General features: G+C 43.3%; 1 long non-coding RNA gene and 1 other non-coding gene across 2 annotated transcripts; one reads left to right on the forward strand and one right to left on the reverse strand.

The window, feature by feature from the left end:
• The first annotated feature begins 5228 nt into the window (after positions 1 to 5228).
• On the forward strand, positions 5229 to 23713 carry LOC141134729 (uncharacterized). The gene is made up of 3 exons (XR_012243268.1): positions 5229 to 5264; positions 19045 to 19201; positions 22436 to 23713. It is a non-coding gene; the product is annotated as an uncharacterized lncRNA (long non-coding RNA).
• Positions 18062 to 18143, reverse strand: TRNAS-GCU (transfer RNA serine (anticodon GCU)). Its single transcript has one exon. It is a non-coding gene; the product is annotated as a tRNA-Ser (tRNA).
• Positions 23714 to 24325: the final 612 nt, after the last annotated feature.

Genomic DNA, 24325 nt, shown 5'->3' on the forward strand with positions numbered 1-24325 from the left:
CAAACATTCAATACAATAAAATGTGATATAAAAGGATAAAAATCTTACCTTCATATACTCCTTCTGCAGGACCTGGATGATGGCAGAACAGGTCTCTGGGATAATGATACTCAGAGCCTGGGGGATAGATGCCTATCGAGAACTTCAAGTCCTGCAGACTTCTCCCTGTGGCCAAATACCGCAGGGTAGCGACCAACCTCTGCTCCGGAGTGATGGCTTGCCTCATGCAGGTATCCTGCCTGCTAATATAAGGGGTCAGCGAAGCCAACAGACGGTGAAACACGGGGTCCGTCATCCTGAGAAAGTTCCTGAAATCATCAGGATTATTCTCACGGATCTCACGGAGCAAAGGCATATGAGAGAACTGGTCACGCTGAAGCAACCAATTCTTGGTCCATGAACTCCTCCCCACCCTGTTCATGGACTGGACTTTTGTCAAGGTCAGGACCCCAACACCAAGCCCCCGCACAGCACGAACTCTACGAGGAGTAAGCATACGAAACATGGCTAGAAAACGGTCGGCTGCTCAGAACGAAGTAACAGAACGCACTGAAGAACAGCAAGGCCTGTGAAGAGCGACCTGAAAAACAGCAACGAGCAGGCAAGATCACACAGAAAACTCCGATACGAACTGACTGCACGCACTGAAGAGCAGATACAAACCCACAAGCACAAACTGAATGGCAGAAAACGATCTGAAAGCCACGAGTCTGAAAAAGCGCGAATCGTCTCTCACCAAACTTTTACTAACACGAGATTAGCAAAAGGAGCCCAAAGGGTGCCGCGCTTGGTTCTGAACCGGCCTTTTCTAGTCTCGTCGTACGTGGTGTACGTGACCGCGTGGTTGGCGATCGGAAATTCCGACAACTTTGTGCGACCGTGTGTAGGCAAAACAAGTTTGAGCCAACATCCGTCGGAAAAAATCCTAGGATTTTGTTGTCGGAATGTCCGAACAAAGTCCGACCGTGTGTACGCCCTATTACACATTTTTGTGATTTTATGGACTTTTCCACAATTTACTATACATTTTGGTGGCTTACTTTTTCAAGAAATATCTCCTAATATATTCTTTTTATTTTTTGTTCACTTGTCACAGGGTGAAATAAAATTTAGTAGAGCACTAACCATTGTGTATAAACCCAACAGGCTTTTCACTATTAGTCGTTTCATTATTATTTCGTGTCATTATCGTGACATAAGATTTTTTGTCTCTTCACTTCAGATATACTGACACTGTATTTATATTAGTTGTGAGCAGTTTATTAGTTTCAGCGCCATTGTTTATTTTTCACTGTTTTAGGGTTGGCGGTATAACGAGAATTTAAACATTGTTCACATTCTTGTTTTCACTAAGTGGCTGCTTTAGGTAGTTCATTTTCTTTTTTTTTCCAAGAGCGCAGTGCTGGTATCATAAGTGTGGGCGGGTTAACTATTTACCATCAGTTTTGAACAAACTTCAAGATTGCTTGGATTTTTAGGAATGGGATGGAAGTTATTGAAATTCAATGTGAAAATGAATGTACAAGTCTACATTTTAACCATAGATACAATTTAGTGTAGCTTAGTATGTAATTTGCATTTGATTGTGCCTGAGTGTATTTAAAGTATATACAGTATCTCACAAAAGTGAGTACACCCCTCACATTTTTGTAAATATTTTATTATATCTATTCTTGTGACAACACTGAAGAAATGACACTTTGCTACAATGTAAAGTAGTGAGTGTACAGCTTATATAACAGAGTAAATTTTCTGTCCCCTCAGAATAACTCAACACACAGCCTTTAATGTCTAAACCGCTGGCAACAAAAGTGAGTACACCCCTAAGTGAAAATGTCCAAATTGGGCACAAAATATTTTGTGTGGCCACCATTATTTTCCAGCACTGCATTAACCCTTTTGGGCATGGAGTTCACCAGAGCTTCACAGATTGCCACAGGAGTCCTCTTCCACTCCTCCATAAGGGCATCACAGAGATGGTGGATGTTGGGGACCTTGCGCTCCTCTACCTTCTGTTTGGGAAAACCCCACAGATGCTCAATAGGGTTTAGATCTGGAGACATGCTTGGCCAGTCCATCACCTTTATCCTCAGCTTCTTAAACAAGGCAGTGGTCGTCTTGGAGGTGTGTTTGGGGTCGTTATCATGTTGGAATACTGCCCTGTGGCCCAGTCTCCAAAGGGTGGAGATCATGCTCTGCTTCAGTATGTCACAGTACATTTTGGCATTCATGGTTCCCTCAATGAACTGTAGCTCCCCAGCCCCAGACCATGACACTCCCACCACCATGCTTGACTGTATGCAAGACATACTTGTCTTTGTACTACTCACCTGGTTGCCACCACACACGCTTGACAGCATCTGAACCAAATGATTTTATCTTGGTCTCATCAGACCACAGGACATGGTTCCAGTAATCCAAGTCCTAAGTCCGCTTGTCTTCAGCAAACTGTTTGCGGGCTTTTTTGTGCATCAACTTTAGAAGAAGCTTCCTTCTGGGATGACAGCAATGCGACCAATTTGATTCAATTTGCGGCGTATGGTCTGAGCATTGACAGGCTGACCCCCCACCCCTTCAACTTCTGCAGCAATGCTGGCAGGACTCACACATCTATTTCCCAAAGATAACCTCTGCATATGACGCTGAGCACGTGCACTCAACTTCTTTGGTTGACCATGGCAAGGCCTGTTTTGAGTGGAACCTGTCCTGTTAAACCTCTGTATGGTCTTGGCCACCATGCTGCAGCTCAGTTTCAGGGTCTTGGCAATCTTCTTATAGCCTAGGCCATCTTTATGTAGAGCAACCATTCTATTTTTCAGATCCTCAGAGAGTTTTTACCATGAGGTGCCATGCTGAACCTCCAGTGACCAGTATGAGAGAGTGATAACACCAAATTTAACACACCTGCTCCCCATTCACACCTAAGATCTTGTAACACTAACGAGTCACATGACACTGGGGAGGGAAAATGGCTAATTGGGCCCAATTTGGACATTTTCACTTAGGGGTGTACTCACTTTTGTTGACAGCAGTTTAGACATTAATGGCTGTGTGTTGAGTTATTTTGAGGGGACAGCAAATTTACACTGTTATACAAGCTGAACACTCACTACTTTACATTGTAGCAAAGTGTCATTTCTTCAGTGTTGTCACATGAAAAGATCTAATAAAATATTTACAAAAATGTGAGGGGTGTACTCACTTTTGTGAGATACTGTATATATATATATATATATATATATATATATATATATATATATATATATATATATAAAATCAATCCTGATGTACTGACACCCTATCTTATTTCTTGAGGCCTTTTAAATGCAAGAACAGTACAAATATCCCCTCAAATGACCCCTTTTTGGAAAGTAGATAGTTCAAGGTATTTAGTAAGAGGCATGACAATTTAATTTATTAAGTTGTCTTTTTATGCCACAATTTATTTTATCTCTTTAGTTATACGTTATAGTTATATGTTTACGTCATATGGCATCCTCCCAGGATTGCTCCCTACATATTACCCATTTGCTCCGGCGTGATCTGTCACTCACTGTGTCTACTGGACACGGCCAATGGCAGATCACTTACCGGCTTGCTGCCGGTACCATGTGACTGCTGTGACAAATTATACAGTCCAAAAAGGAGTCATGTGGGGGATATTTGTACTGTCCTGGCATTTTTGTGCCTCATGAAATGAGATAGGCCGTCAGTACATCAGGATTGATCAATTTTCAGATATATACCATAATTTGTGGACTCTATAACTTTCCTACAGACTAAATAATATACACTGATTTGGGATTTTTTTATATATATATACAGTATACATTTTGGCCTAAATTTATTAACTACTTGCTTACTGGGCACTTAAACACCCCTCCTATCCAGACCAATTTTCAGCTTTCAGCGCTGATGCACTTTGAATGACAATTGCGCGGTCATACAACACTGTACCCAAATGAAATTTGTATAATTTTTTCCCCACAAATAGAGCTTTCTTTTGGTGGTATTTGATCACCTCTGCGGTTTTTATTTTTTGTTAAAAAAATGTAAAAAGACTGAATTTTTTTTTAAATTATTTTTTTATATTTTGTTATAAAAAATTTAAAACAGGTAATTTTTCTCCTTCATTGATGTACGCTGATGAGGCGGCACTAATGGGCACTGATTGGCGGCAGTGATGGGCACTGATGGGTGGCAATGATGGGCACTGATGGGTGGCAAAAATGGGCACTGATCAGTTACACTGATAGGCAGCACTGCTAGGTGGCACTGATTGGCACTACTGGTGGGCATTGATAGATGGCACTTGCGGGCATTGATAGGTGGCACTGTGGGCACTGTTAGGTGGCACTGTTAGGTGTACAAAAATGTATTTTCCTTAAGTGTTTGGAATGGACTTCTGCCGCCAAATGTCCATCAAAAGGATGATGGGCCCCGTCTGCGCCCAGGGAAGCCCACACAAAGGTCCCACAATAGGACGACCACCACGGCAATACCGAAAGAAACCTTATAAGGTGGATCAATATAGCAAGGGCATTGTTCCTTTTGTCAGGCGTCAGAATTCGGGATGTTGGCAACAATTTGGAGAATTTAATATTTTCTCCTTGTGGTTCATTACTTTACTCACATAGAGAGGAAGTAATATTATATCTCCCTAAAATGTCATGGCCAATATTAAAAACTTGAGTGACATATTTAATCTCCCCAAGTCTATCCAAGAGGTTGGAATTAAGATGAAACGTAGGACCGGCACTTTTAATGGAAGGGATGGACACTGTATCAGTTGGAGAATAGCTGGGGCCGGATTTAATTTAAATTCCTAAAATTGCTGAGAGCCACAAAGAAGAAGCAAGCCGGCAGAATAGGAGCCAAAGAAGGATAAGGATCAATTTCAAGAACATTGCATATGGTTACAGTGTAGCATGACCGCACAATTGTCATACAAAGTGTGACAGCTCTGAAAGTGAAATGTACAAACTGAAACTGGTCTGGGCAGGAAAGGAATGAAAGTGCTCAGTTTCGAAGTGGTAAAGTGAACTTTTCTTCCATTTTTTCCACTTGTAAAAGTTTTCGGATTTGTTTATCTTGACAAAACTAGTTAGTTTAAACAAGACTAGCTGGAGTCAAACTGGTTCTGCAACATAGTAAAAAAAGACACAATGTAAAGGGCGTGCACTTTATGACAAATAGGTTACAAAGTATTGGATACCTGATTGTATAGCAACATGTTTATAGTGAATCTCACTACAAGGAGGAAGGTATGTCATTTGTAAGCCTCATTTTGATAGGATTGGCTCTCCTGTTCCCTACTGTTACTTACCCTACAGGGTAAAGCCTAGTACACGCACTAAATATATTCTGGCTTGAGAAAAGATATGATAGTTATTTACAAATATCTCAATGGCACTCCCATTCCGATTTTCCGACGGAAAAAGTGCGATCGGATTGTGTTGTCGGAAATTCCGATCGTGTGTGGGCTCCATCGGACTTTTTCCGTCGGAATTTCCGACACACAAAGTTCGAGAGCAGGCTATCAAATTTTTTCGACAACAAAATCCAATCGTTTAAATTCCGAACGTGTTTTACACAAATCCGACGCACAAAGTGCCACGCGTGCTCAGAATAAATTAAGAGACGAAAGCTATTGGCTACTGCCCAGTTTATAGTCCCGACGTACGTGTTTTACGTCACCGCGTTCAGAAAGATCAGATTTTCCGACAACTTTGTGCGACCGTGTGTATGCAAGACAAGTTTGAGCCAACATCCATCGGAAAAAAATCCATGGATTTTGTTGTCAGAATGTCTGATCAATGTCCGACCGTGTGTACAGGGCATTAGTCTTAAGGAGTGTAATGCCCCGTACACACGATCGGACTTTCCGACAACAAAACCGTGGATTTTTGTTCAAAGGTTGGTGGCTCCAACTTGTCTTGCATACACACGGGCACACAAATGTTGGCCAACAATTCCCAACATAGTGACGTACAAGATGTACGTGATGTCTCCATTACGAACAATAATTTTACAAGACCGAGTGCTTCCGGCTCCTACTTGATTCCGAGCATGCGTGTTTCTACCTTGGACTTTTGTCGGACGGACTTCTGTAAACACGATCGGAAAGTCCGACAACACACATTTGTTGGCGGAAAATTTGAGAGCATGCTAGCCAACATTTGTTGGCGGAAAGTCCGACAACAAATGTCCGATGGAGCATACACACGGTCGGACTTACCACCAACAAGCTCACATCCAACATTACACGTTGGAAAATCTGATCGTGTGTACGCGGCATAAGAGGACATGGGGCCACACAATAAGATTGGAGGAGAAGCGATTTAACCTTAACTAGTTAAGGACCGGAAGGGTTTGCCCCCTTAATGACCAGGGCATTTTTTTGCGATACGGCACTGCGTCGCTTTAACTGACAATTGCGTGGTCGTGCGACGCTGTACCCAAACAAAATTTACATACTTTTTTACTCACAAATAGAGCTTTCTTTTGGTGGTATTTAATCACCTCTGCAGTTTTTATTTTTTACACTATAAACAAAAAAGTGCGACCATTTTGAAAAAAAAAAACAATTTTTTTAACTTTTTGCTATAATAAATATCCCAAAATTAAAAAAAAAAAATGTCTTCATCAGTTTAGGCCGATATGTATTCTTCTACATATTTTTGGTAAAAAAAATATATTGATTGGTTTGCGCAAAAGTTATAATATCTACGAAATAGGGGATATATTTACAGTATGGCATTTTTATTATAATTTTTTTTTTTACTCGTAATGGCGGTGGTCAGCGATTTTTAGCAGGACTACGACATTGCGGTGGACAGATCAGACACTTTTAACACTTTTTTGGGACCAGTGAAATTTATACAGCGATCAGTGCTATGAAGATGCACTGATTACTGTATAAATGACACTGGCAGGAAAGGGGTTAACACTAGGGGGGCGATCAAGGGGTTAAATGTTCCCTGGAGGTGTTTCTAACTGTGTGGGGTGGAAACTGACTGGGAGTAGAGAGAGATCACTGTTCCAAATCACTAGGAACCAACGATCACTCTGTACTCTGACAGAACGGGGATCTGTTTGTTTACATTGACAGATCCCCATTCTGGCTCTCTGTTGAGCGATAGTGGGTGGCCAGCGGACATCGTGGCCACCGGCCATGCGCATCAGCTCCCCCGCTGTGCAGTGGATGTGCGCAACTGCTATAGCTGTTAAAGGGACAACGTACAGCTACGACGATTTGCGGGATAGAGCCAACCTGCCGCAGTATAATGACGGCGGCTGGTCGGCAAGTGGTTAAACTGCGCAGGGGGTTTTTCACTGTCAGGGCAATAAGGATGTGGAACTCTCTTCCACAATTGATGGTGGCTGCGGGGAGTATGGATATTTTTAAGAGACTCTTGGATGTACATCTTAAAGATCACAACATACAGGGATATGGGAAATAATTATAGACACTGACACACGTACACCTACACAGGATGGACTGTGGTGGTCTATTGTCTTTATTCAACCTTACCTACTATGTAACTATGTAGGTATTATTATTTTTTTTTGTTCAACCCAGCGTTTTTTTTTTTTTTAAACTGAAGAGCTCGGGAGGATCCGCTGTACTAACTATGCAATGTTAGTACAGCAATACCCCCCACTGAGCTATTGTGTTCTGACAGGGGGACATTCCCCCCTCCACCAGAACACACCGGTCAGTGCTCTAAGCCAATGGCAGATGCCGATCGGCACACCTTTTTTGGTCACGCCCCTTTGGCAGAAGTTTGGGCTTTTGTCGGACCAGCTGTTTCTATTGATCCGGCCGATGCCACCTAATATTCGGCCCATGTGTACGCCCCTTTACTTTCCTTTCTTTATTCACTGTCTCTCTTGCACTTATAGCCATCCTTTCACTTAATATAAACTCAATCAGTGTCAACTCAACCAGTGCACTAAACGCAGCTATAAAAATAGTGTTAAAAGAAAATGTATAAAATAGTGTAGCAAGGTCTCCGGCCTCCTTCAGTCTAATGAGGACCTCCAGGGCCAGAGATAGCTGACATCCTTCTGTATGTAGTGGGTTGTGAGGCATAGTGGGTGCAAAGATGGTAAAAGTAATTGGGCGCCAGACACTTCTTGGATGCAAAAGAGGTTTTATTTCTCTTAACGGTCCTTTTGTATTTTTGGGGGAGAGAGGGTTAGGGTCAGGACACCCTTAGATAGTTGCAGATTCAATTAGCAGACTCTGAGACCTCAATAGGAGGACAGCCCTGCAGGGAAAGGGCCCAGCAAGAAGCCACTTCTGCATGTGCAGAAATGCTGTCTCCTATGGTAACAGTCTTTAACAGTTCCTAACACAAAGCTCAATAGTTCCTTTCACTTCCACTACAACTTCTCCTTGTAGTTCTTCAGCACACTGAGCTTCTGGTCTCTCACTAGACCCTCTGATTCACTGCCACAGAATCCCTTGAGCTCCTCCAATCTTCATGGTGGTATCTTCCTCAAGCATCACCCCCGTCTCTCTGCTGGGTCCCTAGCTTGGCACTCCAGATACTTCTCACGCTTCACCCCACTGGCCTGCTCGGTCCCTGGGTTGACACACAAGGCTGCTCTGCAAGTGTCACCTCCGCTGGCTGGGTCCCTGGCTTGATTGCCACTGAAGTTTCCAGATTCTTCATCATCCCCGGTTGGTGAGAATACTGCTCCGGTACTCACTGTGGTCCCTGGTATAAAGGCGGACAGTCCCCTTCTGCCGACAGCTTCCCCTCTACCTCCGTTCATGACAGGTTCTCTGGCCGACAGAACCGTTACTTCTGGTTGGACTCCAAGCCACAGTCCCAACCCTGCGCTCCTCTCTTGCTTCTGGATAGGCCCTCAGACAGCCTAGCAGTCAGATGTGCCCGGGATAGGCCCAATCTTTGGCCTAGCAGCCCCGGCAATATTACACACGTCCATCCAGACAGCTGTCCAGGTGGCACAGAAAAGAGATCACCTGACTCCACCCGAATATATAGGTTCTCCCAGCAGGCCAAGGGATTCAAGAAAACCCCCGCACTTTGGCTGAGATACCCCATATACCCATAACCTGACCTTGGGTTGCCCTTCTCATATCTAGTACCACCAAGTACCCGGCCACCTAGTGGTAGAAGAGAAAAGTGCAACAAGGCCAAACTTAGGGAGAAATCAATAGATATTTATCATTCAACCAGGATAACTACTCCTGGCAAGTAAATTTGTGAGGAGCATCCCTGCCTAAACTACAGGGTGCTGCAATAGTTTAAAAAGAAAACCCAAATGTGTATTCTAAATATAGCACAAATTGTGAAAAAACAAAAACTAAATTAATATTTATATGTTTGCATCAAAAATATAAATGATATACTCATATTAATATCTATTCATATAAACATAATTATTTATAACATAAAAATATATTAAAGTGATTGTTTTTTTTTTATTTATCTTAATGCATTCTATGCATTAAGATAATAAGCCTTCTGTGAGCAGCAGCCCCTCTCAGCCCCCCTAATACTTACCTGAGCCACATCACAATCCGGCAATGTTACACGAAAGTCGCAGCTGTTTGGGACTCTCCCTCCTGATTGGCTGAGACAGTGGCAAAGCGCCATTGGCTCTTGCTGCTGTCAATCAAAGCCAGCCAATCAGGAGAGAGAGGGAGCAGGGCCAAGCCACAGTTTCCTGTCTGAATGGACACACAGAGCTTTGACTCAGCTCGGGTGCCCCCATAGCAAGCTGCTTGCTGTGGGGGGCACTCATCAGGAGGGAGGGGCCAGAAGCACCGCAGAGGGACCCGAGAAGAGAATAGGATCTGGGCTGCTCTGTGCAAATCCACAGCACGGAGGAGGTAAGTATAACATGTTTGTTATTTTTATAGAAAAAACAAGACTTTACAATCACTTTAATTAACGTTTAAAAAAATATTAAATAAGTAAAATTGTAATTTATGAAAACATTTTCTTTAATGGACATTGTACGCAGGGTCATCTGCATATGAATGAAACCAACACTAATGTTACTTTGTATCTGTGAATCCCAAGAAGTGTAGAAAGCAGCATGAGGGAAAAGCAAGGCATACTATAATTACTCTGTATACTTTGGTGAATTTTCTTTGGGTGTAATACTACATCTAAGGTGTAACAGTAATGTAAAACAACATTGCTGTAAAATGATGATTCTGCAGTTTCTTACATTGTCTGGCAGAGGGACTTCAAGGCTTTAGCTTGTTTGCTTGTTATACTTCATAATTGTGAGCTCTGCTAGCTCTATACTGCCTGTCATTGCCTTTCCCTTTCTTCTCATATCTGACATGGGGATTAAATAACAAGATCTTTAGCTTGGAATGACACGTTTGCAATGTGTTGCAGTGCATTATGCATAGCTCCCAACTGTCCCTGATTTCGAGGGACTGTCCCTGATTTGGAGCAATGTCCCTCTGTCCCTCTTTCCCCCTCATTTGAACCTCATTTTGGTGTGATCCATACAGTTGTAAATAAAATGCACCCATCTATGCATGTTACTGTATTATTGTGCTGGGGTGTCTTTAGTGGCAGCTGGTGGTAATTCTTTAGGGGGGGGTGGTGTACCTGCAAACATAGTTACATAGTTACATAGTAGGTGAGGTTGAAAAAAGACACAAGTCCATCAAGTCCAACCTATGTGTGTGATTATGTGTCAGTATTACATTACATATCCCTGTATATTGCGGTCATTCAGGTGATTATCTAATAGTTTCTTGAAGCTATCAATGCTCCCCGCTGAGACCACCGCCTGTGGAAGGGAATTCCACATCCTTGCCGCTCTTACAGTAAAGAACCCTCTACGTAGTTTAAGGTTAAACCTCTTTTCCTCTAATTGCAATGAGTGGCCACGAGTCTTATTAAACTCTCTTCTGCGAAAAAGTTTTATCCCTATTGTGGGGTCAGCAGTACAGTATTTGTAAATTGAAATCATATCCCCTCTCAAGCGTCTCTTCTCCAGAGAGAATAAGTTCAGTGCTCGCAACCTTTCCTCATAACTAAGATCCTCCAGACCCTTTATTAGCTTTGTTGCCCTTCTTTGTACTCGCTCCATTTCCAGTACGTCCCTCCTGAGGACTGGTGCCCAGAACTGGACAGCATACTCCAGGTGCGGGCGGACCAGAGTCTTGTAGAGCGGGAGAATTATCGTTTTATCTCTGCAGTTGATCCCCCTTTTAATGCATGCCAATATTCTGTTTGCTTTATTAGCAGCAGCTTGGCATTGCATGCCGTTGCTGAGCCTATCATCCACTAGGACCCCCAAGTCCTTTTCCATCCTAGATTCCCCCAGAGGTTCTCCCCCCAGTGTATAGATTGCATTCATATTTTTGACACCCAAATGCATTATTTTACATTTTTCTACATTGAACCTCATTTGCCATGTAGTCGCCCACCCCATTAATTTGTTCAGGTCTTTTTGCAAGATTTCCACATCCTGCGGAGAAGTTATTGCCCTGCTTAGCTTAGTATCGTCTGCAAATACAGAGATGGAACTGTTTATCCCATCCTCCAGGTCATTTATGAACAAATTAAATAGGATTGGTCCCAGCACAGAACCCTGGGAACCCAAACACCTTTGGGTCGGGCCAGTCGTTTTGTCGGTGCACTTACCCCATCCATTAGGGGCCATCATGGGCGGCTTCCCCGGCTCTCCTCTGTGGGCATCACCTTATTTCATAGCATGCATCGCAAGCAGCTTCTCCTTCCCCTGCTAAGGGGCTTCCGACTCCTCCCTCCTCCTCAGCAACCAATCAGAACGCTTCTCTTTCGGCCATTCGGGAAACAGGTCTCAGACCTGTGCTTCCTGATTGGCGGAGAGGCAATTCAGTGTGAGAATAGGAAATATTAATTCGCTATTCTCACACAACTGGGTGGGTTCTAGACATGTGCACTGTCAAGAAATTTGTTTGTTTTCATTTTTGTTTTATTTAGTTTTTTGTTTTTTAGAGAGTTTTCAGTGGTATCTAATCACCACTGGGTTTTTTTTTTTGCTATCTAAACAATAAAAGACTGAACATTTTGAAAAAAAATTATGTTTTCTACTTTCTGTTATAAAACATATTCCAAAAAATAGAATTTCTTCATAAATGTACGCCAAAGGTTATTCTGCTACACAGGGCATTTTTTCAGCAGGAACGCGGGGGAACGCGGGGGAACGTGGGGGAATGCGGGGGAACGCAATTCCGCCACCTCCCGAACTGAATGTATGTAATGGAAAGAGTTGCTGGAGAGTCTATTGATGCTGGCTGCTGGGGGATCTACTGTTGCTGGAGGGGCTCTATTTTGCAAAGTAAGGGAGTCTATTGTTGCTGGAGAGTTCTTCTGTTGCTCGTGGGGGATCTATTGTTGCTGGGGGCTCAGTCATTGCTAGGATCGATGTACTGATGGATGATACCTTAGGGAGAGTCTGATATGCATTACCTTTAAAATTGAGGTGGGCAGCCATTGCACATGGTGGCGAAGTTTACTCTTTTTTTTGGGATTCAGCACAAATGTATGATCGCTGACACTGGGATTGGTTTGTCAAGCACTCACCATCTTATTGAAGAAAGGACTGCACATTATTGCTATTGATATTCACATTTTTCTGCACTGGACTTTTTATTTGATTTATTTTCATAATTTTTAGCTAATTTTTTTTTTCACTTTTTATGCCTTGTTCATATTCCTTGTATTATGATTGCATGGTTATGGTTTTTTTTTTAATTTAGGACTGCTCCATTATTATGCACAGAGGTGATCAAATACCACCAAAAGAAAGCTCTATTTGTGGGATAAAAAAGGACCTAAATTTTATTTGGGTACAGCATTGCACGACCGTGCAATTGTCAGTTAAAGCAACGCAGTGCCGTATCGCAAAAAATGGCCTGGTCAGGAAGATGGTAAAACCTTCCGGGTTAATGTATTATCAATTCTATTAGATTCAGTTTTTAGCAGCGTAAGCACATATTATTATTGCCATTTGCCTGCTGTTCGTGAGCCCTCAGGTGGGCGACCTGAGGGCCTGGGTGCTGAGGCTACAGAGAGCTGACTGAGGTGCTGCCTGCTGAAGATCTAGTCTGGTATCACTGGAGAAAGGTGTCGCTTGGAAGTTGGAAGGAGGCAACCAACTGTCCCTGGACATCTTGTGAGTACAGACTGCTGCTCTTGCACTAGAAGGTCAGCTGTGTGTTTGTCTAAAGGGGGACATCGGCTGGTGTCCTGAAGAGCTGTCTATTTGATTCCTTGTGAAGGGACTCTGCTCTTGTTGCTCTAAGGCAGGGATCCTCAAACTATGGCCCTCCAGCTGTTGCGGAACTACACATCTCATGAGGCCTTGTAAAACTCTGACATTCACAGACATGACTAGACATGATGGGAATTGTAGTTTCTGAACAACTGGAGGGCCATAGTTTGAAGACCCCTGCTCTAAGGCCTCGTTCACACCATGGTGCAGAGTCATCGTCATTCTGCGAGTTTTCTTTGTGCCCTGTTCACACCACAACACTGGTATCAGGTGCGGATTTTTCTACAGTTTGCTATATGCAAGGACTTCTGCTTTAGCTTTTCAGATTGTCCTCAATCTGTACGTTGTCTTTTTTTTGGAGTATCACTCAATTCCCGATCCAAATTCTACAAAATTAAAAACAACAAAAACACCCCTAGACTGTTTTTTTAGACGAGTGACTGTGGGAGTGTGCCTGGCAATCCACTGGGGAGGAACCTGGGCAAATTTCCAGCGGCTTCTTTGGGAGTAGGCACTACATGTATTCACCTGCTGTTTGCTTTTTCAATGAAGGTATGCCTTCATTTGCTTTGCCTGTGTTTTTTTTTGTTGTTGTTGTATGCTTAGATTGAATTTTCCAGGTTGGGATTTCCCCAGGAAAGTGATAAAAGACACATGGGAAATTATTATCTTATAAGCTTTAGCCCATTAAAGTGACTCCTTTTACAATAAAAATAACATGTTCCCGTCTGCGCTATAGCCAAAACATGGCTACAGCATGGGCTTACTTTGCCGGGAGGGCGTCCATGGATGCACACAGGCAGCTCGCTCTGTGACCGCTGCGTCCTTACAGCAGCCCTTTACCACGTGATCAGCTGTGTCCAATGACAGCTGATCACAATGTATACACAAGCCAGTTATCGGTATTACTTTCCACACAATGACAGCATGAGGAGAGGAAAACAAAGAGGCTTCCACCATATCAGGAAGAAAGTATGGTGGTCCCATCCCTGATTTACAGACCAAAAAAGGAATACCCCCCAGATGGGACTTTGACAGACCACCAACACTGGATAAATGTAAAAAAGGCTGTTATACAAATATTGAAATTTTTAGTGAACAGATATAAAAAGACATATGGCGTCTAATAGTGCACACAAAAAAACTAAGCATACCAAATGGAATACATAATGACACTGATGCTCTCCGATGGGTGAATACCCTAATACCCGACGCGTTTCCGTTTTTTTTACACCTTCGTCAGGGGTACAGGATGGAGAATAGTCACATATATTAACTCACTTGGAGCGATTCCATATCAGGAGCTTGAAAAATCAGATGTCAGGATAGGCACAAGGCGCCATTCAAAAAGCATAATTAGCTTAAGGAGAATAGTTCCCACATCGGTGTGATGACAGGTGTGTGACAGTAATTGGATTACGGCAGTAAGTACTTATAGAGGGCAATGAGGACAGAGGCAGACCTGAGCCTCAAATAAAGCTGCTGGGTTAACAAATACCAGCCAGTGGTCCCTGACTCTCCATGCCCTATAATCGCGTTGTCAAAACGAACAGCATCTCCACAGTGTGACTGTGCCTTTGGATGAGGAGAGGAGAGCCGATAACTGTCTTGGGTTAAAGGGATATGTACACTGATAATCAGATGGATTCAATTGTAATGCGGCTCCCTTCCCTCAGTAAGTGCCCCGATGCTGCAGCCTTTGTGCCTGAGGGAGAGACTGATCACTGAGGAGGCTGAGACAGTAGTGCAGAAAGAGTAATGCCAGCGGGCGGTACTAGTGTTGCCATCTTTTCTTCAAGCCAAACCAGAACAATTTAGCAGCCTGAGACAACTTTGGGTGCCCCCTAAGGAGAGTAGAAATTCGGTGCGCATAGCGTGCCACAGCGAACAGTGGGTTTGGCCAAATTGCTCTTGCTGACATCATTGCTCTGCCCCCCATTGATGCCAAAACTGCCCCCAGACAGCCGCCCACAGCTCCCGGAAGGCAACAGATTTGTGTGTGACTATCTTGGTTACTTGGGGAGCCACAGCCTGGTCTGAATAATGTGTCCGGGTTTCAGTCCGCCTGAAACCCGAACACAAGATTCAAAACCCGGACTGTCTGGGTGAATCATTTGGCAACCCTAGGAGGTACACAGGCAAACAATCCCCCTGCACACACACTGACACATCACACAGGCTGAGGCTAAGGTGCAGTCCCAAGACTCCCCATTGAGTGCTCATGGTCATCATCGTTATGATGATCAGAGAACAGCAGGTGCTGTATGGCTCTGTAGGTGTCACATGGCTGTCGGGTGGTGACTTTCTTAATTTATGGTTGTAATGTGTGTTACAGACTATAACACAGCACAGCCATAACAAAGTCAGCATCACAGAGCATGTGGCACGGACAGAGCCATTCATGCTGTGCTCTGATCATCATAATGATGATGACCATGAGCACACAGTGAGATGCTACTTTACACATGTGTTGGGGGGAAGGGACAGTAAAAACACACAGCCAAGCTGCATTTTTACCACCCCAAAACCACTCCCCTTTGAGAATTTTTTATCCAAGCTTTACAATCAGGTCAGCCTGTCAGTTTTTCATGCAGACCTGATTGAAAGCTCCATGTAGGTCTACAGCAGTCCAGATATTAATTGACTTGTGTGCATTTAGAGCCACCTACCTCCATGTCCATTCAGTTAAAAAAAAAATGGAAAAGAACATCCTTTTCTATTTTTCCAGACCTAAATGTGACAGATCAGAGGTAGCCTGATGTAAATGGACACAAGTCTGTGGTGTATGCGGACACAAACTGAATGGGCACAGATGTCCAAACACTGACATCTCTCCCATTCAGATCCAGTTATGATTGGTGGGGTGCTGTAAAGCTTCCTGGTGGTATAGCTAAGGTGGGTTCAGACTACGGTCCGAACACGCCTGAGCTCATCCCAACTAATTAGTTGTCAAAAAAGTTCTAAAATAAGACAGCTCTGCTGCTTTATCATAGTGTAAAAAGTTTAGAATAATAATGGTTATTAAAGGTTCACCTTTTTGGAACATTACATGTTTCAGCTACTGCCACCCTTCCCCCAGATTTCATGACAGTGTGGGATCAGGGGCAGAGCCAGGGGTTGGGTTTCGGGCGGGGCCAAGGGGGCCCCATCAGGTAGTCTATATAGGGCCCCATGATTTCTAACAGCGGCCCTGTTTGCAGCTGTTACAGTTTCAACTCTTCTGGGAAGTCTGTCCACAAGGTTTAGGAGTGTGTCTGTGGGAATGTTTGACCATTCTTCCAGAAGAGCATTTGTGAGGTCAGGCACTAATGTGGACGGGAAGGCCTGGCTCACAGTCTTTGCTCTAATTCATCCCAAGGGTATTCTGTTGGGTTGAGGCCATGTCTTTATGGACCTTGCTTTGTGCACTGGTAAAAATTATTTGGTGGAGGGGGGATTGTGGTGTGGGGTTGTTTTTCAGGGGTTGGGCTTTGCCCCTTAGTTCCCATTAAGGGCAATCTTAAGGTATCAGCATACCAAGACATTTTGGACCATTTCGTGCTCCCAACTTTGTAGGAACAGTTTGGGGATGGCCCCTTCCTGTTCTAACATGACTGCACACCAGGGCACCTGGGTCCTGACCTCAACCCAATAGAACACCTTTGGGATGAATTCAAGCGAAGTCTGTGAGCCAGGCCTTCTCATTCACATCAGTGCCTGACCTCACAAATGCGCTTCTGGAAGAATGGTCAAACATTCCCATAGACACACTCCTAAACCTTGTGGACAGCCTTCCCAGAAGAGTTGAAGTTGTTATAGCTGCAAAGGGTGGGCCAACTCAGTGTTGAACCCTACGGACTAAGACTGGGATGCCATTAAAGTTCATATGCGTGTAAAGGCAGGTGTCCCAATACTTTTGACAATATACAGGTGTGGCTACATATGTGATTTGCATTTGATTGTGCCTGATTGCAATTAAAGTATTTATCAGTTTAGATCTGCCAGTGTATAAAGCTCTTGAACTTGAAGAACTGTGTGCTAGTGAACCTTTCCTTCGTTCTGTCTAAAATGTAATTGTTCCACTTGCTACCTTTTATGTACTAAAAGCCTCCTCTATGCCCTGTGTGAGATTACATTCACTTTGACTTGTGAAATTGAAGGTCTTGAAAATGAGCATAAACCCCTTTCGCCTATGCCAAAAAAACTCTGCCCTATGCTAGAAATACTTCATGTGCCTTGCTGTTCCTCCCAAGATAACTGTGTCTGCAGATCTCACCTCCATTGCCTACAGTGGGATAATAGTGTGACCACATCATTCTTGCTTAGAGCAGAAGCTGGGACAGAAGATATCATGTTAGGTTAAATGATATAGGCAGCTATGCTGTAATCTAGTGATGGCAAACCTTGGCCCCCCAGATGTTTTGGAACTACATTTCCTACGATGCTCAACTACACTGCAGAAATGGCACCGCAGATGTTTTGGAACTACATGGGAAATGTAGTTCCAAAACATCTGGGGTGCCAAGGTTCGCCATCACTGCTCTAGTCTATTCCCAGGATGTTTTGGTGGCACTCAACCAGTTAAATGGTTAACGCTTGTGAATGGGATTGATTGCGATTACCAGTGGGAGACTCTTCAGGGCCTTCCAAGAATAGCTGTTCAAAACAATTGCAAATGATTGGCCATGGGTGCCGTCAGCCTTCCATTGCTTTAAATGGGGCCAGCCATTCGTGGGGGATACCCAGTTGAGTTTCCCAGAAGTAGTCTTAAATTGGCTCTCACTTGAATCTAGTCCAAAGGCTAAAGAAAAAGCAGCGACGAGGGTGGGATTCGAACCCACGCGTGCAGAGCACAATGGATTAGCAGTCCATCGCCTTAACCACTCGGCCACCTCGTCTACTCATTGTGTTCACACAACCTGTCAACAGGAAAGCAATACTAACTTTTATTTAAATCCAAAATGTAATATCACAGGAGTTGTTGACCAAAAAAGAAGTACATGCTTGTATGATGCTTATATGAAGATGTTCTAATACTGCACTCCTTTATTTGACCAGTATTTCACATAAGGGTCATCTATTGAAGTGTGGGCTTCCCTACATTTCATAATGTAGTAAGTACTCCTTTGAACCACTTGTCCATTTCATAATGTAGTAAGTACTCCTTTGAACCACTTGTTACCAATTTACCAACATATACTAATCAAATATACGAGGGGTCTTCAAAAAGTTTCCACACTTTTTTATATATAATATAGTTTAAAAAAGTGCAGTAACCTTTTGAAGAACCCTTGTAACAAATAAAAGCCAGTAACAGGCCAAACCCAGCCAAGTCACTCAACGATTGGATTTCCTATTACTCATCACAAAAATTTAAATTTTTACAGGAGCAGTTAAGCTTATTTGCCTTGAAGGGAGCATAAGAAGCTAAAACTGGCAGATAGTCCATTGTGGACTTGAAGTTGCACTTTAACACTAAACTCCATCATTTCACAACTCCTGAATTATTCTGAAATAGCACCTCCCATCTCAGTTTCTTACCTACCCATCATTCTCTGTAATGTCTTCTTCTTGGGCATACCTTTTTTGGCACAAAGCCACTCCTACGCAAAGTGCCCATACAGGGCCATCCCAGATGCTGGAGTAACTTCCCAGAATGTCCACATCCAAGCCTATAGAAGGTGTATTTGACACAAAAGACATTCATACAATTTGTTTAAGTATATATTTTTTATTGTAAGGCTTTTATTTCTCAATGTGACTTCACTGGAGGGATTTATTATTGCTTCTTGTCCCTAGGACACCTGAACAAAGAATGTGGAGGTGGGGAGAGTACATTTGGCATCAGCTCAGGAAGGCACAGACAGAAACCAGAAGCTCTAACCCTTCGTCCTACTAAAAATGTGCTTTTGGTTTTGTTTGCTTCATTGGAGATACTTATCAAGACTTCCTGATGGTAAGTGACAGAAGATCTGGCCAAAGGGGACAAAAATGGCAATAAAATCCTAAAAGAATTTATAACTCTTCCTCACACTGTTCAAATTATTTAAAAAAATTGGGCTTCAAAGCTGAAATCCAGACAAAACAGAAAATATCCCCAAAAAAGCTATTCATATTTTTTCTTGAATCTTGGTGTGCTTTGTGTATTTCTTCCAGATTTGTGCAGTGAGCCAGTGTGAGCTTCCTGTAATAAAGACCGCTCTCTCTCCTAGTGCAAGGTGACTGGTCTTGTCTCCGCCCCCTCCTATAGTTTTTTTCCGGGCAGCTTGTAGTGGGTGTGGCCTGCTGGCCCCTCCCACAGCTCTGCTCTCTACACAGACATGTATAACACAGTGATCAAATCACTACTACTACATTTACAAGATCTGGGTGCACACAGAGTAAATGTTTGTTGGCTATGGAGGAACATATTTAAATTAAGTGTTTGTGTCCAGACTTGAGCTTTAAACTTTATTATACTTGTTAAAAAAAAAAAGGATCACACCCAGAACCATAGGTGTGCGCATGGGGTGTGCCGGGTGTGCCCGGGGTTAGGAATTTCTGGGACTTCTGAGGTGTTACATAAATGTATTCCACATACACATTATATCCTGTTAAAATCATTCTTTTTTAATAACATATAGTGTGTGTGTGTGTGTATATGGACATCTATGTAGTACCTCAGAAGTCCCAGGAATTCCTAAACTATCAAAAAATTTTCACATAATAATACAGGACAGTAAAAAAGTCCATCCTCGCAGTGTGTGGGGGGAGGGGGTAACCTCTTTCACTTACCTGATTCTTATCTCTCTTCCTTCACCCCAAAGCCTTGATATCATCACATACCATACAGGGACATTAACCCAGTATGGTATGATGGGGAGGCTGGAGTGTGACCACAGCCAGTCATTTAAGACCTCTTTCACAATGGAGGCGTTTTTCAGGTGTTTTAGCGCAAAAAAATAGCGCCTGTAAAGCGCCTGAAAAATGCCTCCCCAGTGTGAGAGCCCAAGGGCTTTCACACTGGGGCCGTGCTCTTGCGGGACGTTAGAAAAAGTCCGTTAGAAAAAGTCCTGCAAGCAGCATCTTTGGGGCTTTTTGGGAAGGCTGTATACAGCGCTCCTCCACCTTGCAAAGCACTTCAGCAGTGCCGCAACACGGCCGGTTGTAATCCTTCAGCCGGTTTCAGCCGCTAGCGGGAGTTAAAAGCTAACACAGCCCGCACCCCAGTGTTGAGGGGACAAGTCGCAGTAGTGGAGGGGGCGTGCTGGAGCAAGTCCAGTTGAGCAGGCATGGTCTAAATTTCAGTTTTGGTGTAGCCCTCCCTGTTAGACAGAACCTTGTTCAACTAGTGGCTTGCAGCCAATCAGCTACAGCACTAATCAGTGTATTCTGACAGTGGGGGGTCTTCCCATCAGAATACAGTGTCCCAGCATTGCATGGGACATGTGGATTCAAGAATCTGTCAGCTAGTGATCTATACAAAAAAACCTGTGCATGTATAGCAACTTTAGGCCTGGTTCACACCTATCCATTTTTTAGTGCGTTTTCAGTTTTGCAGATGTAGTGCCCACAAACTTAGGTGAGTGCTAATTAGTTAGTTAGGATAAGTGATAGGTAAATTGCCAGTGCTTTACCCTGTTTGTTTAGGCCTGGTGGGTTAATTTGGTTGGGAGGTTTGTCAGAGTAGAAGAGGGGGGTTTGACCACCTGTATTCTATCCTGAGAGATACCACATCCGTCTAGTGAAAAGCTCTGGAAGGAAGGTGGGCTGGAGACAAGGGTACAGGCAGTTTGTATGCACAGCCCTGGACCAATCATTAATTTGAGTGGAGGTCACATGCTCCTAGAGAGTTCTGCCTGGGGTTTTGCCAGGAGTTCTGCCTGGGGTTTTGCCAGAAAGTCTGACTGGGAAGTTTGGACAGAGAGAAGCTGCAAAGATGTGACCATCGGGTAGCAGGCTTGAAGGCCTTGGGGTGTAATGCTCTCAGTGCTGGATAGCAAATGAACAAGAATGTCATAGAAGGCACTTGGGTCAGGCAGGCACATAAATGGGTGGTTTTATGTACATATATGTGAGTGTTTGTGTATAATATATATATATATATATATATATATATATATATATATATATATATTAGGGCTGAAACTAACGATTATTTTCATAATCGATTAGTTGGCCGATTATTTTTCAGATTAATCGGTTAATAACCTTAAAAGTGTGGTGTACAATTTAGTTAATATGTAAAGGTTTTTAAAAAAGGCAATTTATTCTTAAATATAGTGGAACCTCGGATTGCGAGTAACACGGTTAACGAGCGTTTCGCAATACTAGCACTGTATTTTTAAAAATCGCAACTTGGTTTGCGAGTGTTGTCTCGCAAAACGAGCAGGATTCAGGCCAAAGCGTGTGCAGTACCGCGTTTGGCCTGAGGTGGGGGGGAGCCGGAGCCGAGCGGTGCCGATCTTCGCCATTCAGAAATGCACGGAAAGGCCCGAGGACAGCCCAGCTGACCCCGGCAAACCTTGGGAACGGAGTCTTTATGAGGTTTGCCGAGGTGTCCTTGGGCCTTTTCGGCCATTTCCGAGGCGCCCCCCCCCCCCCCCTCTGGCCGCATGCGGTATTGCATGCCATTGAAGTCAATGCGGAACAAATTATTTTCGTTTCCATTGACTTCAATGGTGAAACTCGCTTTGATATGCGGGTACTTTGGATTATGAGCATTCTCCTGGAACGGATTATGCTCGTAATCCGAGGTTCCACTGTATCTCTATGCAGTGGTAAATATAAATAACCAACTATATGGTTAGAGAGCAAAATCTCTAATCCACTCTGAGAATAACAGACAGAAGAGATATACTGTATACACTATTAGAGGATATATACTGTATATACTATTAGAGGAGATATACTGTATATACTATTAGAGGAGATATACTGTATATACTATTAGAGGAGATATACTGTATATACTATTAGAGGTTGCATCTGGTAAATATCATCAGACTCAGATCTTTTTTATTTAAAGAAAAAAAAAAGTTAGACTGTTTTGCAAATTTTCAGACAGAACTGTAATATATTATGTAGCGTCAGCATTTTTGCTTATTAATGTGGTACAATGTTAACCTATGAACAGTATTATATTTTGGTATGTGGCACCATCTAGTAGCCAAATTTGTGAATGGACTTTATTTTATTTTCCTTTCTCAAGAATGTGAGAACATGACAGGAAGTGACTGTTGTTTACTTTTCGCATTAATTTACCTACCCAGCATGCCGTGTAATTTACCCAGCAGGACTACTACTGAATTGCATTCTGAGTAGGCTATAAAAAGGCTCCGCGCGGCCATCTTAGGTCTCTTGGGAACGCGTGGCCTGCCTGTGAGGATCTGTGTAGAGGTATACAGAGGAGCGCGGCCTACACCCATTGCTGAGCAACCCGATCAGCGATCCTGCTGTACTTCAGTGAGCTGGACAGACGGTGAGGCAGAGCTGGGAAGGATCCAGAGAAGCCCGTTGGAGCCACCTGAGGGCTGCGGAATATCTCGTTGAGCGGAGCGGGGTGGCAGTGGTTGCTGAGAAGAAACCGGACCGCGTGCACCGGAGCAGAACTGTTCTACATTGCAGACCTGATTGGTTGAGAGGGCTGCTGCCCAAAGTTTCATTGACGCACTTTCACACACTTGCATCTATAACACAGTGCTGCTGGGACCTGTAGTCCCACAGAGGAGATTTAAAGGGATAAAGACTGAGTTTAATATAGGCCTCAAGCCTGCACTTCACTACAGTTTGACACTATGTTATACCAAATTACTTGCACCGGACACAGTTGCAGTGCTGCCGCACCACAACAATAGTTCAACATTCAGTTTGCTTTGACCCGGGTTTTGTTAACCACTGGATTACAAATTAACCTACACATAGCTAGCAGAAGACAGAAGACAAGAAGGACTGCCTTTTATTGTTCTATAGGGCTATTGTAATATAAAGCAGTGGGAGCTCCCTAGGAATTGTGCTATGCTTTATTAAATTGCAATTGTTTCTTTTACATAAACAGAGCGTGCTGAGAGTGGGACAGTGCCCATAGTGAAGTCAGTTTCAATCTGCCATTGATCCCATTTTATAGGAGCAATCCTAATGCCCTGTACACACGGTCAGACATTGATTGGACATTCCGACAACAAAATCCATGGATTTTTTCCGACGGATGTTGGCTCCAACTTGTCTTGCATACACACGGTCACACAAAGTTGTTGGAAAATCCGATCGTTCCGAACGCGGTGACGTAAAACACGTACGTCAGGACTATAAACAGGGCAATAGCCAATTGCTTTCGTCTCTTAATTTATTCTGAGCATGCGTGGCACTTTGTCCGTCAGATTTGTCTACACACGATCGGAATTTAAAGGATCGGATTTTGTTGTTGGAAAAATTTATAACATGCTTTCAAACTTTGTGTGTCGGAAAATCCGATGGAAAAAGTCCGATGGAGCCCACACACGGTCGGATTTTCCGACAACACGCTCCGATCGCACATTTTCTGTCGGAAAATCCGACCGTGTGTACGGGGCATTAGAGGTTAAGTTAAACAACTTCTATTTGTGTAGTACTGTTGTGAACTAAATCTCCTGGTTGTCACACTGCGTTGGTCTGACAGTACAACTACTACTGTAATTACTACTTTGAAGCAGATACAGTAAAATCTTATTCTTGTTTAAGTACTATTGTGTGGAGTGTTGTTTCCTTTGAATTGCTGAGCAGGTGGAGAGTTGGAGGTTAAAGGTAAAGACAAAAGGTATATTATATTACATATTGTGGAATTGTCTTTAAGTTCTTGCTGCACACCAACATTACACCACAGTTGTGTCAAGGGTCAAATTGAGGGGGTGTAGGAGCAGAGTACAGGCCCACTCAAAATATCAGCAGCTCCTTCGGGGGTGAGTGCTACAATTATATGCTGGCCATATTATATGCTGGCCATACAAAAACAATGTGTTCCTTCAAAAAAATTTAATTTTAAGAACGTTTCGTTCGGTTTTCCAATCGTTAGCGGGGTCAAATCGACGTTCATTTTCAACCACAGTGACAGGAAAATTTAGAA

Source organism: Aquarana catesbeiana, linkage group LG03 (genome assembly GCF_042186555.1).
Source record: "Aquarana catesbeiana isolate 2022-GZ linkage group LG03, ASM4218655v1, whole genome shotgun sequence".
NCBI lineage: Eukaryota > Metazoa > Chordata > Amphibia > Anura > Ranidae > Aquarana > Aquarana catesbeiana.